This window comes from Nanorana parkeri, unplaced genomic scaffold (assembly GCF_000935625.1).
Source record: "Nanorana parkeri isolate BGI_ZX_2015 unplaced genomic scaffold, ASM93562v1 scaffold536, whole genome shotgun sequence".
NCBI classification, from domain to species: Eukaryota; Metazoa; Chordata; class Amphibia; order Anura; family Dicroglossidae; genus Nanorana; species Nanorana parkeri.
The window spans coordinates 609,923-627,122 of NW_017306804.1; the positions used below are offsets into that span (position 1 = coordinate 609,923).

Consider the following 17,200-nt stretch of genomic DNA (forward strand, 5'->3'; position numbering starts at 1 on the left):
GCTGCTGCCATTAGAGTTTCATTCCGGCACAATATATACAATTTAAATGTATATATATATGTATATATATATATATAAAGTATGGAGCTATACTCATGTTTGCAAATTAATCTAGAGTGTGAGGAATGTCCAAATTTATGAGGTAGTGTGTGGATGAATCTCTTGTTTTCAGTGGTACATTTAGAATAGTGTGAGTGTGTATAACTCACATGATCTAAAAAACAGATAACAAGTGTAACAGTCAGTGTGGCTAAGGTGCCCTTACCACACATAGCCAATGCGCTGCTATATAATTGTAAATTCCAGTAACCCTCCTGAGATAATAAGTGATGTCTGTGATTCAATATTCTCTGCAAATCACTGAGGAATAGGAAAAACGTAAATATAAATGAATCATGATAACTGTAATAAACTCTTTGATTTAGTAAACAGTAAAACATTGTATACAAGAAAAGAAAAGCGGGGCTTTAAAAGTGTCCAAACCATACAAGACGTCCATCAAACATACATGGTTTTGTATAAACGTATATTTAATACATAAAGACTTGGTTACAAAACCATGTATGTTTGATGGACGTCTTGCATGGTTTGGACACTTTTAAAGCCCCGCTTTTCTTTTCTTGTATACAATTTTAATTGGGGGTGTGGTGCCCACCCCTAATGGTTCAATTTAATTCCTATGCTTTAAACAGTAAAACATGAATAAAGGGAAACATATCTGTACAGCCCTATTAATAGCATCACTGAAAAACATGGTGCAGCTATGGCAAAAAAAGTAAAAAATATACTGAGTTAAACCAAACAACAAATGAAAAAGAGATTGATGTCCTGTTGTTAAGTTAATAGAAATGTCTAGAAAGATATCTTAAGGTACAAAATCGTTTTGCCATTTTTTTTCCTTAATAGCATGAATTCAATTTTATTTTGTGTCATGCTCTTTTATGCACAGTCAGATTTCTCACGAGTACCGCACTCGTGAGGAACACACTAGAAGCTGGCTACATGAGAGAGAAAACATACTTGAAACACTCGGCCCCCTCCATCTTTATGTAGTGGTGTCGACTGACGGTCTTTTTGGGCTCTTCCATGATATATCATTTTCCCTGAAGAAGCCCAGTAGGGCGAAACATGTCGGGTTTTATCTGAATGAGTCATCTACTATGTCCTACTTTAATAACAATTGTTGACTTGATGTGACACTTATATTGCATGTGGAATAGACCAATTATGTTTCAATTTTATTTATTTCCAATTATGTAATAAATTAATTTCATTTTTTTATACAATTAGAGAGTTTATAGTATTTTTTAAAAGCCCCTTCCCTTTCGGTAATTGCATACCCTAAGGTGGAATTTACTCAATGTAGTTTCTTTTAGTCAATTAATTTGGGGTGTGAAGTCTTGCTCTCTTTGTTCTTTAATGCCCTAATACACGCCCACTAAAACTTACTTTTACATTATATGTAGTTATATATACACATTTATATAACTAGTTCAGTTTATAAAATATATTGTACCTATGTCTGATATATTTAAAAATAAATGGCATACAAAAAAATTTGGGAAGCCAGAGCAACTACAGCATGATTTATCTGCGTCTGCTTCTTTCATTATATATTAACTATTAACTTGCTGACCTAGAAACTTTTCACCAAATCTCTCCAACAGATTTCTTAATCATATATCCACCCAATCCACTAATTATGAACATTACTGATGTGCCCCCCAAAAAAAAAAAAGCCAATGTGGCCAGTTATTATAGACATGACTCACTACTCTATGTATTTTTTATAGTTTTATATTTCTTCCTATGTATCTTTATTTTAATACCTGCATTGTTAATGCATTTTTTAAACAAGGGCACAAGGGGCAATAACACTGCTAAAACATCAAGTAGAATGTATTCAGAGATTTCAAACTTTATATATGTTGCAGAATAACCATTCAGGTTATGCACTGAAAATACTTTGAAGTACAGAATAGTGTATTAGTGGATATCCCTTTAGGCTTGTGTACTTGGGTATTTGTATGGGTCAGATATGCTTTCCTTGCAATTAAATAAAAATTGCAAACACAGTTTAAAGCAGCTCAGAACAAGGTCAGAAACCGGTCAATGGAAACTCTAGAGCATATTACAGACAAGTGAATGCATACAGCTTTTGCACATCTACATAAGGCCCTTTGTCTCACCTCGTCATAACCATAAGGCTGAACATGAGGTAGAAAGCTAAATGTGTAGATAAAGGGCAGCGAGTGTTGGACCAGCTTCCATGCTGCTGCCGGTCCAAATGCCTTTCAGTTTTTGGCAGGCATACCTCTTAAAATGGATGCCCACTTAAAACCACTAATTCCCAATTCTAACTTAAAATGTATGCATTCGTTTGTTAAATTCCTTTTATGTTAATCACTATTTTCCCTTACCCTTATATATTTCCCTTTATATATTTTTCTCTTCTTCACTTTGTGGACACCTCTATACCTGGACACTCGCTCTATCCCTCAATTTAGACTTCTATTGGAATTCGATTATAATATGAGCAATGTTGAGTGTAGATCCTTGGTTTCTAACACCACTCTAATATCTAATTATTACATAATCAATGTTAGGCAATACACTTGCACACATGCATAATGACCAGTGTTTAAAATCTCCAGTGAAACACAGGAAGGCATTTTAATACTATCACTCACCAGCAGCTGATATTGTCTTCTTACAGGAGACCTATTTCCCCATCACTTTTCAACCCTTCTTTATTCAAAAACAATACCCAACCTTTTTTTCCAACTAATGCACCTGACGAGACTAAAGGAATATTTTTCCTATTTTCCTCTCCAAAAATGTATACCTTCCAAAACTTTTAAAGTTATGGCAGCAAGATAGCTCTTGGTATCAGGTCAGTTAGAGGAACATACTATAACATTTATATCTTATTACACCCCAATACATCACAATTGACCTTTTTTGAACACATGTTACTCACCATTTCGCTGTACCTGGAAGGTAATTTATGGTGGAGACTCTAATGCTGGGCACACACCTTACAACCATCGCAAGACTTTTTGTCTTGCGATGGTTGTAAGATAATTTAAAAAACGTACAATCTGCCTATCTTGGACAGGCAGATCGTACTTGCGATGATCGCAATGCTGAACGGGCAGTGCGTGCTTGCATATTGTGGCAGTGCATGGCAATTCCACTGAGTATGCTGGCGATACATTCACCCAGGACTCTCAAAACAGAGGGGTTAAGAGCTTCCAGAATATAAATAGTTTTACAGGGAAGAGGCTGGCCCTCCGGTTTCCTCCGGTTTTTCTAGATTTTAGCTGGGATCTGGAACTCTGGAGATTTCGTAGAGTTCTGGGTGGGATGAGATCTCCAGTCCTGAGGCCAGGTGTTGCCGGTGATCAGGTGGCTGAGAGCAGCCTCATTAAGAGCCCAGACCAGAGCTTAAGGGAGGAGTTGGTGTGGTCTGCAGGCACACAAGGACCAAGTCAGGTTTAGTTTGTGCTGGGGTCACACAAGCAACAACCTGGGAGGCTGGAAGGTTTGGAGAGGCTGAGAGAGCCAGGCACACAAGGTGTGTGTGTTGGAATCAAAAGCTGCTAAATGGTACAGATTATTTCTGAAGAGTTTTTGTTGAGGTAGACAGTAAAGTCCTGGGACTGGGACACTGTGACTGAATGTGAAAACCTGAGAATGGTGAGATAATCTGTTAGCTGAAATACAACCATACTTGTTGTACTGCTGAAGAAAACTATCTTCTGTTACAAAAGAAATAAAAGACTGTCTTTTTTCTGTTAAAACGGCGTTGAGACTGGTCACCATATGAAGGAGAACCAGTGCTGGACCAAGAATCAGTAAATCTAAAAAAAAAAAAAAATTCATTTATAAAGACTCATGCAATATAAAAAAGTAAATGCTTGATCTGGGATTTAAGGTTTTTGATATCCTTAGTAACACTGGCATTCCCTGTGCTTCTGGCCAGGCTGTTAAAGGGAACATCTTACAGCCAGACATTTGTGTAATTCAACTCCTTAGAAGCAACCGTTCCCTGACTCAGAGGCTGCACACTTGTTCTGGGGCAGTGAAACTAGCCTATTCACTTAGTCACTGCCCTGGAATTAATATGTATCTCATAAGTCAGTGACTGGCCTTATTTTTAATAGGCAACACCTTTTATAATCATATATATTGTCAATTATTTCAGAAGAGAAATATCCTTGTGTTTCCAAATATCTGTATTACATTTTGATAATTCAAAAAGCAGTTGGCTTCAGTTTTGCAGCTTCTTCTCTGAACAATGTTAGGGCAGAACGGAGAGTGGCAAGACTGGTACAAGACAACAGAAGGGCAACAGTGCAGTGTCAGATTCCTTGCATCACCTTTCAACATCTCGTGGAGTCACGGGACGGCCCAACAAAGTCATCTCGTGGAGTTATATCATGCCCCAACGAAGTACTGATGGAGTGGTCATAATAATCTGGCCACTCAGTATAAAATGTATGATAGGAATCAAGCTGGTACTCGCACTATGCAGGTTCTGGGACAATCGCCAGCCAGTATCAGTAAACAATGATATTAGTGTTCAGGAATGACTCATTAGAAGGAATGCTGGTCTACATGGACATGAAAAAAGACAGCATAGGTTGTTTAGAAGGATTACTTAAATGCATGTGTGAATTTGGTTCATGTTCTAGGATTACATTTGGCAAAGAGTGCACATATCCTACATCCCACACCCCCAAGCTACCGCAATGTTATCATCCTCTGGCTGAATCCATCCTCATGATCTCCCGAGTACCCCACCCCCTTAGAAGTATGGGGATCAGCTATGCAGGTGTAGCCAGTGCAGAGATTTCAGCTAGAGGATAACAACATTACAGTGGGCCACAGGTATGGGATACAGGTAAGTAGTATAGATCGGGGAGGGGGAATTAGTGAATATATACAGTATGCACACATAACAAAGCAGCTGCTTTTCAGCACTTTAAAAAGTAGGAAAGTCATTTTTTGCATTTGAACAGGTGCAGGTGATTGGCAAAAGCATAATAAAACACCTTTTAGATGCTCAAAAACACATGAAAGTACACACCATTATGCATGTTGAATTGGGCACAACTGCTTTAGGCACCTAAGTACATCCTCAAAGCATACCTCCCAAATTTCTTAGATGAGAAAAAGGGGGCCACCTTACAGCACAATGTATTTAGGCAATGGAAACACTCCTGCCACTCCCCAGTAACATGGACCATTAGGAATTTATATGGCAAAAATGACTGGCCATACCCAAAAAAAATTTTTTGTTTTCACCATTACTTTTCCTTTATACTGACTTCAAATATAAAACAAGATAGTTAAGAGATAGAATAAAGGATTCAGTGCAAAATAACACTTTTGGGAGTTACATAGAACCTTTTCATATATATCTGTACATCAGAGCAAGAAGAGGGACAATGGGGGAAGAAAGAGGGACTGAGGGATTTGGTTCCAAATGAGGGACAATTGGGGGGTATGTCAATGCATGTTATTGCCATGCATTGTTTTTATGTGTATGGGTGTATTTTAGCATAGCAACTGCATATGACTGATTTCAATAATCTCTGTACGAACAAAACCTAAATGGATCCCAATGCTTGCTGAATACATTCATGGTAGATTTAGAAAATATTTTTCATAATCCCATCAGAACCATTTAATTACTCTCAGAAAGTCAACCCAGTGATAGAGCAGTTGTAAAGTAAAAACAGTATTTTTTTCTAGGGGAAGAGCATGTTAAAGTGGCCCAGTCATCACAGGGTCCCTTTGTAAGACCATGCCTAACGGCAGAGTCCCGACCGCGCATGCGCATAGGCCTGCTCACCACATTTGCCGGAAACGGCAGCTACTGCGCATGCGCGAACGGCAGCTACTGCGCATGCGCGAGCGGCAGCTACTGCGCATGCGCGAGCGGCAGCGACTGCGCATGCGCAAACGGCGCATGGCGCACAGGAAGTGACTGGCTCTGTCTGGGAATGACCCTATTTAAGCTGGCCCAACTCCCAAGATCTTTGCTGAGTGGTCTTTCAGCTCCAGTGTGTTATCTCCTGTATCTTGCTTGTTGCTTGTTATCGACCGGATTCCTTGACCTTGCCTGACTGCCGCCTGCCTCCGACTTCTGCTTGTCCCTGGATTCTCCTTTGCCTTCTCCTATTGTACCCTGCCGCCCGACTGTTGCTGACCCTGGCTTGCCCGACTCCGCTCCGCTCCTGCCGCATCAGCACCTGCTTCCTACATCGCTGAAGACGGGCTTCGAGGACCTGCCCAGGCCCAGTGTCCTGCATCACCCGGCACCGGTGCTGCCCGTAGTTTCCCCACCTCCTGTCTCCACATTCAGGGGTGTGGAACTCGTGCTGCAAAGGAGGCCTCCCCACAACTCGGCTCCCCACCAGGTACGTGATACCCTTGTATACAATAGCTAGTCTGTAAAAGTGTGTTGAAATGACCCCTGCAATCCTTTGGGGTGTGTCAACTACCTTCTCCCCCCGCTGGTTTTCTTGTAGAAGCTGGAGAGAGGAACCTCAGAGTGCGGCAGGGAAGCAGATATTCCAAACACCTAGAAGTGTGCGGCAGGGGACTGTCCTGTTCCTTTCATTAATTGTATTTCATTTTTTTCAATCTCAAGGCTCAGCATTACATGGGGGCATTACCCAGACTGGTCTGCATTTATACACAGTCTGCCCAGGATCACCTACCTCTCCAGACTGATATCCACCCATCAAGGCATTTTTATATTTACATAACTCCTCCGAAAAGCCAACCAATTGATTGCATCAGGGCTAAAAGTTATTGAGAGGAGAATTAAGGCAGGGTGCTGAAATGTTGTTAGAAAGCTCTGAAGAGCAACTTCATGCCCCCCCCCCCCACTGTCATGACCTGACTGCATTGCACAGAGACCCAGTAATGACCTCACTGGGCCTAAAATAAGGTATATCATGAAACGGAAAGGGTTTCTTTTTTATTTTTTTCCCCCACAAAAAATGTATTAGTGCTGGTTCACAACTGGGCGTTTTTCAGCGCTGATCGAAGCGCTGAAAAACGCTCAGTAAGGGAAATCCCATAATTTCCTATGTGCATGGTTCCCACCTGGGCGTATTTCAGACCGTCTTCCCGGGTTCCGTCCCTTGCGAGCGGCCGTGTCGTAGGGGGGTGGAACTGTCAGGAAGTTTGAAAGTTAAAAAAAAAGATAGAAAATTAAAGGAAAAAAAATCATACCGCCAAGGAGGTATATAATCGCGCGTTTCACTGAACCAAAAATGCGCAAAAAACGAGCAGAAAAACGCGCCTATAGTACGCCCAGGTGTGAACCCAGCCTTAGAGTTTCAAAATATAAACAATCGGGAGCCACAAAAGTGTACATCAAGACAGTTAAGGTCTAAGGCACCATTAAAAAGACATGAAGATAAATATGACAGGATTTGAGTTCTAAAATTAAGATATCACAGAACATAAACAGGAAAAGAAGTGGTAACCTAGTTGTATATACAGGTCTAACTCGAATAATTAGAATATTGTGCAAAGTTCATTTATTTCACTAATGCAACTTAAAAGGTGAAACTAATATATGAGATAGACTCATTACATGCAAAGCAAGGTAATTCAAGCCGTGATTTGTCATAATTGTGATGATTATGGCTAACAGCTCATGAAAACCCCAAGAACCCCAAATCCACAACCTCAAAAAAGTAGATTATTACATGCAATCAATAAAACAAGGATTGTACATAGAACAATATCGGACCTCTGAAAAGTACAAGCATGCATATGTACTCAGTACTTGGTTTGGGCCCCTTTTGCAGCACTTACTGCAATTACTTTTGCATGATATTCTAATTATTCGAGTTTCACCTGTAAACCATGTATCTCCATAACTGAGAAGCGAGGAGGGAAATCCCACCAAGCTTAGATACATCCAGCTCTTTCAATACTATTGAAATCCAGGAGATGGGTGGCAAACCATCAATACAAAATAGAAATAGTGTTGAATATAGGAAAATAAATTAAAAATAACCACAACATTGAACAGAGAAGAAAGGGAAAGAAAATAGGAAGAGCTCAGAAAAGGTACCGCTGGGAAGGGGAGAGGGCTTCAGGTGACGGGCCCATCACACATGTTAGAAGTCACGGTCAAAGTCAGTACCCCAAGGGTACTCCACCCAGGGAGACCAACTTTAAGATATTTTGTATAAGTGTTGTGAACAGCAGCTGTTAATTTCTCGGTAATCATGGTACCCGTGACTCTCTTTGCTTGACCTCATAAAAATTTAAAGCAGGCTGCCGCCAAACTTTATCAATAGTTCAGATTTAGTAAGAGTGGCTATCCTTTTATTCAGTCTCCCACAGGTTACGTTGCAACATACAGTGCAGGATAGACCTGATAAAATGATAAACTCGGATTCACAACTTTTATACCTTAGTGCATTCCCACCAAATATGTAACATAGTACCACGTGAAGAACATCCTCTAAAGCAATTAGGAGATACTGCAGGGGCAAATTTAGAAACCCTATTTGCCATCAAATACCAGAAATAATGATTTTATATTAATTTTCCAAAGTGATAACATTATACAACCTTTTTGACACTTGGGTCCAAATGAGAGACAAATCAGAAGGATCAAGAGTTGTGCCCAAATCTCGCTCCCAATTAAGCATATAGATGTATTTCACTGAACATTTGGGGGTATTTAAATCACGATACAAGGAGGAAAGGAGAGTGAGGACTCTGCAAGCATCTATGCTCAAAAGTAGTAATCACCATCAGTGTCAAGGTTTTGCCACTGATGTTTCTTTACATTTTTAAAAATATCTTATGAGCATGTTGATGGGGGATAGGGAGAGAGAGGAACCAGAAAAGCAGATTGAACAGTTTAAAAGTATATGTAAACCCAAACACTAAAATCTGATGTAAGCTTTGACATATGTTATTGTAATTTCAAAAATCGTTTTCAATGGCTGAAAATGTTGATAAAATAATACCTGTTGATCCCGCCATGAAGGTCCTTGTTTCAGCACTTACTGTCATAGGGTAATTACACTGTGTCCCAGCCTCCCAGTTGTGCTAATGCACTGTCACCCTGTCACTCAGGCTTCTAATGGAGACTGCAAGTGGCCATTTAACACACAGCCAGTACTGTTGTTTTTATTTTACACCTTTTGAGGCACCAATAAAAAATAATAATTTGGTCTTTTAGAAGAGTCTTCAAAGCAGTATTGGCATGATTTCATTTGAACATTTTTCTTTTGTTGGGAGCATCTTCATGGTATGGCCTAAAAATACAGTCATAAGTGTAGTTTGGAGGTGATTATCGTTATATCATACATGGAATACAGTATATAAAAATACTTATTTCAGTTTTTCAGACACTGCAATGTGTTTTACTGTGTTTTACTGTTACTTTGTTCTGTACGCTAGTAAATGTGTCAATTAAAAGTTTAACATTTGCTCCAAGCCCTTATGCTCCATTAATCATAATGGATTTGCAGTTTGTCCAAATGCCTGCAGCAACGGTGTCATAAGGAATATTATATATCCTAGCTGTGGCTTATCTCCCTCTCTATGCTCATTCAGAAAGCTATAAAGAATTCGTATTAACTGAATATTAGAAAAAAAAAATCACAGAAATGTAATTAGAATGTTTTCATATAATCAATGTAATTAATCCATGGCATAAAACATAAATACCAGATTGAAAGGAAAATGATAGCATATTTTAATAAGCAGATATTTTATTTAAAGGCTAAGCTTACTTTTTGGACCATTTTTCATGTTACACCCATTTCCTCTCACTTCTGTCAAACACCTATATCCTGGACAGTGAGGGACAATTGGCCCAACAAAGCAATCAAAGCCTGCTAGAGTTTCCAAACCGTTTTCACTGTATCCAGGGGTGGATTAAGGGCAACTAATTCCCTAAGCACAGCCCAACAATGCTGCCCCCTATGGCCCCTCTATTGCTTAACTGACAAGACATGAAGACTCAATAAGTGTGGAAAGTGACAAAAAATTAGAAAATACATAAACCTTTCTTAGTTTTTTTCCAAATCAGTCTCAGGCCAAACCCATGACTATATAAAATAAAAACATTTTTATTTGATTTCCTGGTCAGGAGACAAAGGTAGACAAGCCTCATAGAAAGTCTACAGGGATGTAATGCGCCAACACGGCTAGCAGATAGAGGATCAAACAAACAACAGAGACGGGGACAGTCATATCTCAGGAAGTATACATTTGCGGAGGGTTGAATTAGTTAGCTCAGAGGGTATGATAGTTGGAGGGAAAACTCTGTGGTGCCCCCTTCCCATGGTGCCCTAAGCATGATTTTTATTTTTGCTTAATGGTTAATCCAACCCTGACTGTATCCAAAACAAAAAAAGTTTGGCTTACGTTGGGCTTCAATTTCTGAAGAAATAGGTCACCAGCACTCAAGAGATTTAAAAATAAATAAGTCCTTTTTATTGGACCATGGTGTCACGACAATCAAAAAGAGCCGACGTTTCGGGGCCACGCAGGGTCCCTTTCTCAAGGCATTTTCTGCCTTGAGAAAGGGACCCTGCGTGGCCCCGAAACGCCGGCTCTTTTTGATTGTCGTGACACCATGGTCCAATAAAAAGGACTTATTTATTTTTAAATCTCTTGAGTGCTGGTGACCTATTTCTTCAACTGTTCGTTTTGCACGGTGCCATCCGTGGAGTTACTGCAAGCACAATCCTTTCATACTGGCCGGGATTGCTGAAAGGTGTGCGGAGAGCACCTTCACCCTACTGCAACTGGGCTTCAATTTCTTTTATTTAATTTCATGTGTCTTTAATTATAATTTCTCCAATATTACATGCTCAGCAAACTGTCCTGCAAAAGTGGCAGTGGAGGGAGTTGCCACAAACTAACAGTGCCAGGAGTGCCTGCAAAACCTGTCTTTATTAACACGTTAAAGTCTAAACCCTAACATTGAACTCCTCTTGTATGTTTCCTTTTGGTCTGTTTCAATATACTATTGAAAGCCTTTTGTTATACCTATTGGATTAATGTAAAACATTCCTGTTGATCCAGGCAGAAATCCTGTGAGCTGATAACTACTCTTGCCCTCTGCTCTTTTAGTTAGCACTCTTCTATGTTGTCTCTGTGAACCACAACTCCCCTCTTAGAGATAAGGGGGAATGCCCTACATTCAAAACACTTCCTGTCCTATGATGATAACCCTGCTCTCTTGCAGATACAATATGGTGATTGTGTTAAGGAAGGAAGTGTGTTACTGGCAGGATCACTAAATGAAAGAAAAAGCTTGCATAAAGGAAACTAATGCACTCACCACATCTAAAGACTGGTAAGCTGCAATATATTATTGTGTTCCTGGGTCTAGATAATAAAATAGTATTTTGTTTTTTTTGTCGTTGAAACTGTTTAAACATCCCTGGCAGTGCGATGACTTAGCTTGTACTTTATCACTCGGTGACTGGTGTACCATTTTTCATTACACTCACAAAGACTCTATATCTAGTTATGCTCAGGAGAAACATTTTAAAGTCCCCTATATATGGTATAAGAATCCTGCTACTATTCATCGTATGTTCCCAAACTCTTCAGATATCTGTTGGAGATGAGGAGAAATCAAAGGATCATATATACACATCTGGTGGGATTGTCCATTGATTTAGGCATTTGGCAAAAATGTTGACAAAAAATTTTGGCAAAATATCTTTGCCATTTATAATCATCTGTACGGGGACACATAGAGCCATCTCCTGAAGTAGCTATTTTATCACTTTAATCGGGATCTTGGAAAAGTAAAAAACAGAGTTTGTTTTGCTAAAAGTCCTCTACCACCCCATTGTCCTTATGGGTCAGTCATTTCAATGATATCATGCGGATGGAGGAACGTCTTGCCACTGACATGGACACCTTAGATTGTTTTCACATTCAATAGTCCTTGTGGTTACATTTTTCCACCTCCGATGAGGGAACCCTCATTCCTTGGATGTCCTCTATTGCTGTCTCCCTGGGTCGTGCTGTACTCTACTCTTTTTGTTTTCTTTCTTCCTTTTCTTTCCCCCTTTCACTTCTTGTTCTCTTTACTTCTCTTTTTTTACCTGTTCATTCTTCTTCTTTCTGTATGTTTCCGTTGTTTCCATTCTTTTTGCTTCCTTTTCTTTCCATTTCTACAGGAGCAATGCTGTTTGATAATATAATAATATGTTGTGCTGCAAGTATCTTACTCATATGAATTGGGTATCATACCCACATGACCACTGTTTGTTAGTGATGTTTTACACCCAGATCCTTTGTACACTTTACTTGATCATACATTGCCTGTATCCAGGGCCAGATTTCCCACAAGGCCAACCAGGGCCCGGTCTTTGGGCAGCAGGGGTGTGGAATTCTTATGTCCCGATGCCCGGGACATGCAGTTCTGGGTGCCGGGCAAGTAGTTGTTTTTTACATTTTTTGGCAAGCAGAGCTAAATGGACAGCGGGGAAGCCACCACTTGTTTTATACAAGTGATCCCGGCGATGTCGCCGAGATCACTTTTATGCAACCTGCAGGTCTGGCATTCTCCATGGGGGGGTTGGCGGGTAGGGGGGCGCATTGAGGAACCTGGCCTTGGAGCAGCAGAGTGCGTAAATCCGCCCCTGGCTGTATCACTAGTGTTTTGTTTTTCCTTAAATATGAATAAACTTGATTCAACTATAAACATCCATGGCAGCATTATAGCTTGGCCCACCCCCTTTCACTGTCACTTTTAGTGGTCAGCTTGGTTAGGATGTACTGTAAATGTCAAGGAAAATATGAACAAAGTTATGTAGCATAAAAAAATGTATATGTTGACGTGTACTAACCCCATACAGTCATCCATCTACTACATCTTTACTTCAAGTATTAATTTAATAAATCTTTATTTTGTTTTAATTTCCACTGTAAGTTTTTATTTTCTGCACTCTTCTGCCTTCAACATAAAAAGTGAAAGAAAAAAACAATATTTAGCTCCGTACTGAAATGAGAAGGGAATACAGTATATGACAGTAGAAAGCCTAAAATTTAATTATGAACTTGTTTTTCTGCTTCGAGATGTTGGAGCAGAACAAATTGCAGACAAGTAAAATTGACTTGCCATGACTCAGAGTGACTTTTAAAGCAGTGAGAGAACAGTATTGTCATGAAATAATAATGCAGTGGAATGAGATAAATAAATGAGAGGAATCACATAGGAGTTTCCATTTAATGATAAACTAGCACATACCTCTTGGGAGTATACCTTGAAAATAGTTGATGTAATCTTTAAGTTGGAGATATCAAGAAACCACGAACTGGCAAAGGAAGCTGTGCATCTGTTATCACATTATTTTACATATTAATGAAGTATGGGTATGATCTCTAGGTTTGTGTAATAACCTTGAACCTAATATACTGTACACATTGAAAGATGTGTTTGCTCTCTGTGAGTAGTACAGCAAAGAAAGGATTCACTAAACTAACATGCAGTTTGAATTATATAAAAGAGAGGCTAATAGTATTTAGAGATCTATATGTGTCAGCAGCTTATCAGACTGAAAGCGACTCTAGATAAATGTGTTTGTAGTGCTGTAAGTGACATTTTCCTTAATGTAGATGCCTTTGTCTTTGTAGACTGACTTATCTCAAACATTTCTGCTTGGAATGGCAGATAATGTTAAACAGGCTGCATGTTAGTGTAGCTTAAAGTAGTATTAAACTCTCAAACGTTTTTCAATAATGAATCCACATCAAACAGACATACATTGTCAAGCAAGGTATTTCTATTCATTTTTGCCCAAGTCATGTTTCCAAACAGCTGGCTCTAACTCTCTCAGCTTGGCTTCCCTGAACTTCCTGTTGCGTACATGGGTGCACAACCTCCAGAAGCTGTCCATTTCTTAGCTTGGAGAAGGAAGGAGGGAGGAAGGAACATGGAGCAGGGAACAGGGCATTGGCTTGGCTTGCTGTACCTTTGTGTTTGTGGAAACACACACCGCTTACTAGCACACCTTTTAAGAGAAAGGATCTATCCTAAAACAGGATATCTGTACCAGTGCTCAGGAGACCATCTGATTTTGCAGGAAACTAAAATGTTTAAACGACAAGGAACATCATCCATTGTGAAGTGTAAAGAAAGGGATAGAGAAAGTGGGGCTTTTAAGGTGTTGTTCTAAGCGCAAAGAACACGTATTATACATATGTCTTTAAATACATATATTTATACATACAAGTAAATTCATAAATAAAGATAAAACCATTCTAATATATCCACGATGACCCCAAAAGAGTTAAAATTGATTTTAGGCATAGCGCCTCCCTGGACCACACAGCCACATGCACGGCATAAGCAGTTATGATAAACATTTAAACATCTTGTTTCATATAAATATATAGGAATTCATCATATAAAGTCATTGACATATCCAGTCTTGTGTCAGTGCACCGTGGGTCCAGCCTTCTACGCGTTTTTGCTTAAAAAAAGCTTCCTCAGGAAGATAAGGAGGCTGCCTGCAATATTTGAATACCATGAATATAAATACATCTGTCTATAAGGATACAAACTTTAACATCACATGATAGTAATCATTGAAAAATTAATAAATAACCACTGAAAAATAAATAACCTTATTTGGGGTTCCAGTGGTGGATGTATCCACATCTCCAGGGGGACAGAGCCCACCGCCCAGATGATGTAGGGAGTGAGGGACGTACAAGAGCACCGAAGAGAAGAGGTTTGATTTCCATCCATGGAAACTGCAAATGTAGTATAATAATAAACAATATATAGCATGAAACAGTCCGAAAAAGCTGGTATTCCCCATATTGTATAGATACTAAATACTAATTAGGTGAGCGAGGATGGCTCCTTAAATATACTGTCCCCTCCACCTAAATGGAGAAGAAGAGGAAAATGTTATCGTCTCAGTTTAATACACCCAAGGGGTTCTATATTCCTAGCATAGGTATTGATCTAAATGCTAAGAGGTAACCTCTGTGTCTGAGCTTATACTAAGTAAATCTAATATAGAATATGGACAACCAAGACCCACCTCTCCCGTCGATCCTTCCACCCCTCCACTCACTCCACAGCATACTCAGCCGCATCACATCACACTGCCTAAATACCTCGGCGTGTGACATCAGTGGCTGGGATGGGCCTATGGTCTGTGCACATTCAAAAACGGAGGGTTTCCCGCCAACCTGGCAGGTTCCCGCCCATTCCAGCATGCCCCGCCCATGGGACGGCAGCATCCTGCCGGGCACCGCCCAACTCACCCCCGCCCGTAGTTTACTCCGGGGGAAGCCTCGTCGTGGGGCAAACAGTTGCAGCAAGCCGAGGGGGACCACCACCTACCTCGGGGGAGAAACCCCAAGGGGGTGATGGTCCAGGCACAGACCACCCCTCTGCTAAAGTAGATATAAATATCTAGTTACTCCATATTATACATGCTGATAAAATTAGAATCATTATAACATAATTTCTCTGAAACTTGGGCTTTATCATGTCATGTTTATCATGGGCGGTGCAAGCCGGAATGGGCGGGGACCTACCAGGTTGGCGGGAAACCCTCCATTTTTGAATGTGCACGGACCATAGGCCCATCCCAGCCGCTGATGTCACACGCCGAGGTATTTAGGCAATGTGATGTGATGCGGCTGAGTATGCGGTGGAGGGGTGGAAGGATCGATGGGAGAGGTGGGTCTTGGTTGTCCATATTCTACATTAGATTTACTAAATATAAGCTCAGACACAGAGGTTACCTCTAACCATTTAGATCAATACCTGTGCTAGGAATATAGAACCCCTTGGGTGTATTAAACTGAGACGATAAAATTTTCCTCTTCCCCTCCATTAGGGTGGAGGGGACATTATATTTAAGGAGCCATCCTCGCTCACCTAATTAGTATTACATAGTTACATAGTATTTGAGGTTGAATAAAGACATTAGTCCATCAAGTCCAACCTATTAGGATCTCATTCTAGGAGTACCCGTACCCCTGTATATTACGGTCCCTTAAGAAATCGTCCAAAAGTTTCTTGAACAATTCCACATTATTTGCTGAAATCACCGCCTGTGGCAGTGAGTTCCAGACCCTAACTGATCTTACTGTGAAGAACCCCCTTCGCCCCTTGTGCTGGAATTTTTTTTCCATCAATTTTAGGTGATGGCCTCTAGTTTTTGTAACGGAGTTAATTTTAAACAGTTTATCGCTAATGTTGCTACCACCATTAAACATTTTGTACATGGAAATCATATCCCCCCTTAATCTCCTCACCTCTAATGTGAACATGTTTAAATTTAGTAGCCTCGTCTCGTAGCTCTGGTCCTCCATACCCCTAATTAGTTTGGTTGCCCTTCGCTGGACTTTTTCCAACTCAAGGACATCTTTTCTTAGTACTGGTGACCAGAACTGGACCGCGTACTCCAGATGAGGTCGAACCAATGATCTATAAAGTGGCAAAATTATAGACTTGTCCCTGCAATACATCCCCTTGTATAGTATTTAGTATCTATACAATATGGGGAATACCAGCTTTTTCGTAACGGCGCGTGCTATATATTGTTTATACTACATTTGCCGTTTCCATGGATGAACATCAAACCTCTTCTCCCCAAATAAGGTTATTTATTTTTTAGTGGTTATTTATTTTTCAATGATTACTATCATGTGATGTTAAAGTTTGTATCCTTATAGACAGATGTATTTATATCCATGGTATTCAAATATTGCAGGCAGCCTCCTTATCTTCCCGAGGAAGCTTTTTTAAGCGAAACGCGTAGAAGGTGCACTGACACAAGACTGGATATGTCAATGACTTTATATGATGAATTCCTATATATTTATATGAAACAAGATGTTTAAATGTTTATCATAACTGCTTATGCCGTGCATGTGGCTGTGTGGTCCAGGAAGGCGCTATGCCGAAAATCAATTTTAACTCTTTTGGGGTCATCGTGGATATATTAGAATGGTTTTATCTTTATGAATTGTATGAATAAAAAATATTTATTGAAAGACATATGTATAATACGTGTTCTTTACGCTTAGAACAACACCTTAAAAGCCCCACTTTCTCTATCCATTTTTTTACAATTATATTTAGGGGTGTGGTGTCTTGTTCCTTCTGGTGGCTCAGAACCTCTTTTCTTTGTGTTTCCATTGTGAAATAGCT

General features: G+C 39.9%; 1 protein-coding gene across 2 annotated transcripts in view; it reads left to right on the top strand.

The window, feature by feature from the left end:
* Positions 1–17,200, top strand: part of SH3RF2 (SH3 domain containing ring finger 2) — a 120,220-nt gene that overhangs the window by 21,234 nt on the left and 81,786 nt on the right. The window lies entirely within an intron of this gene.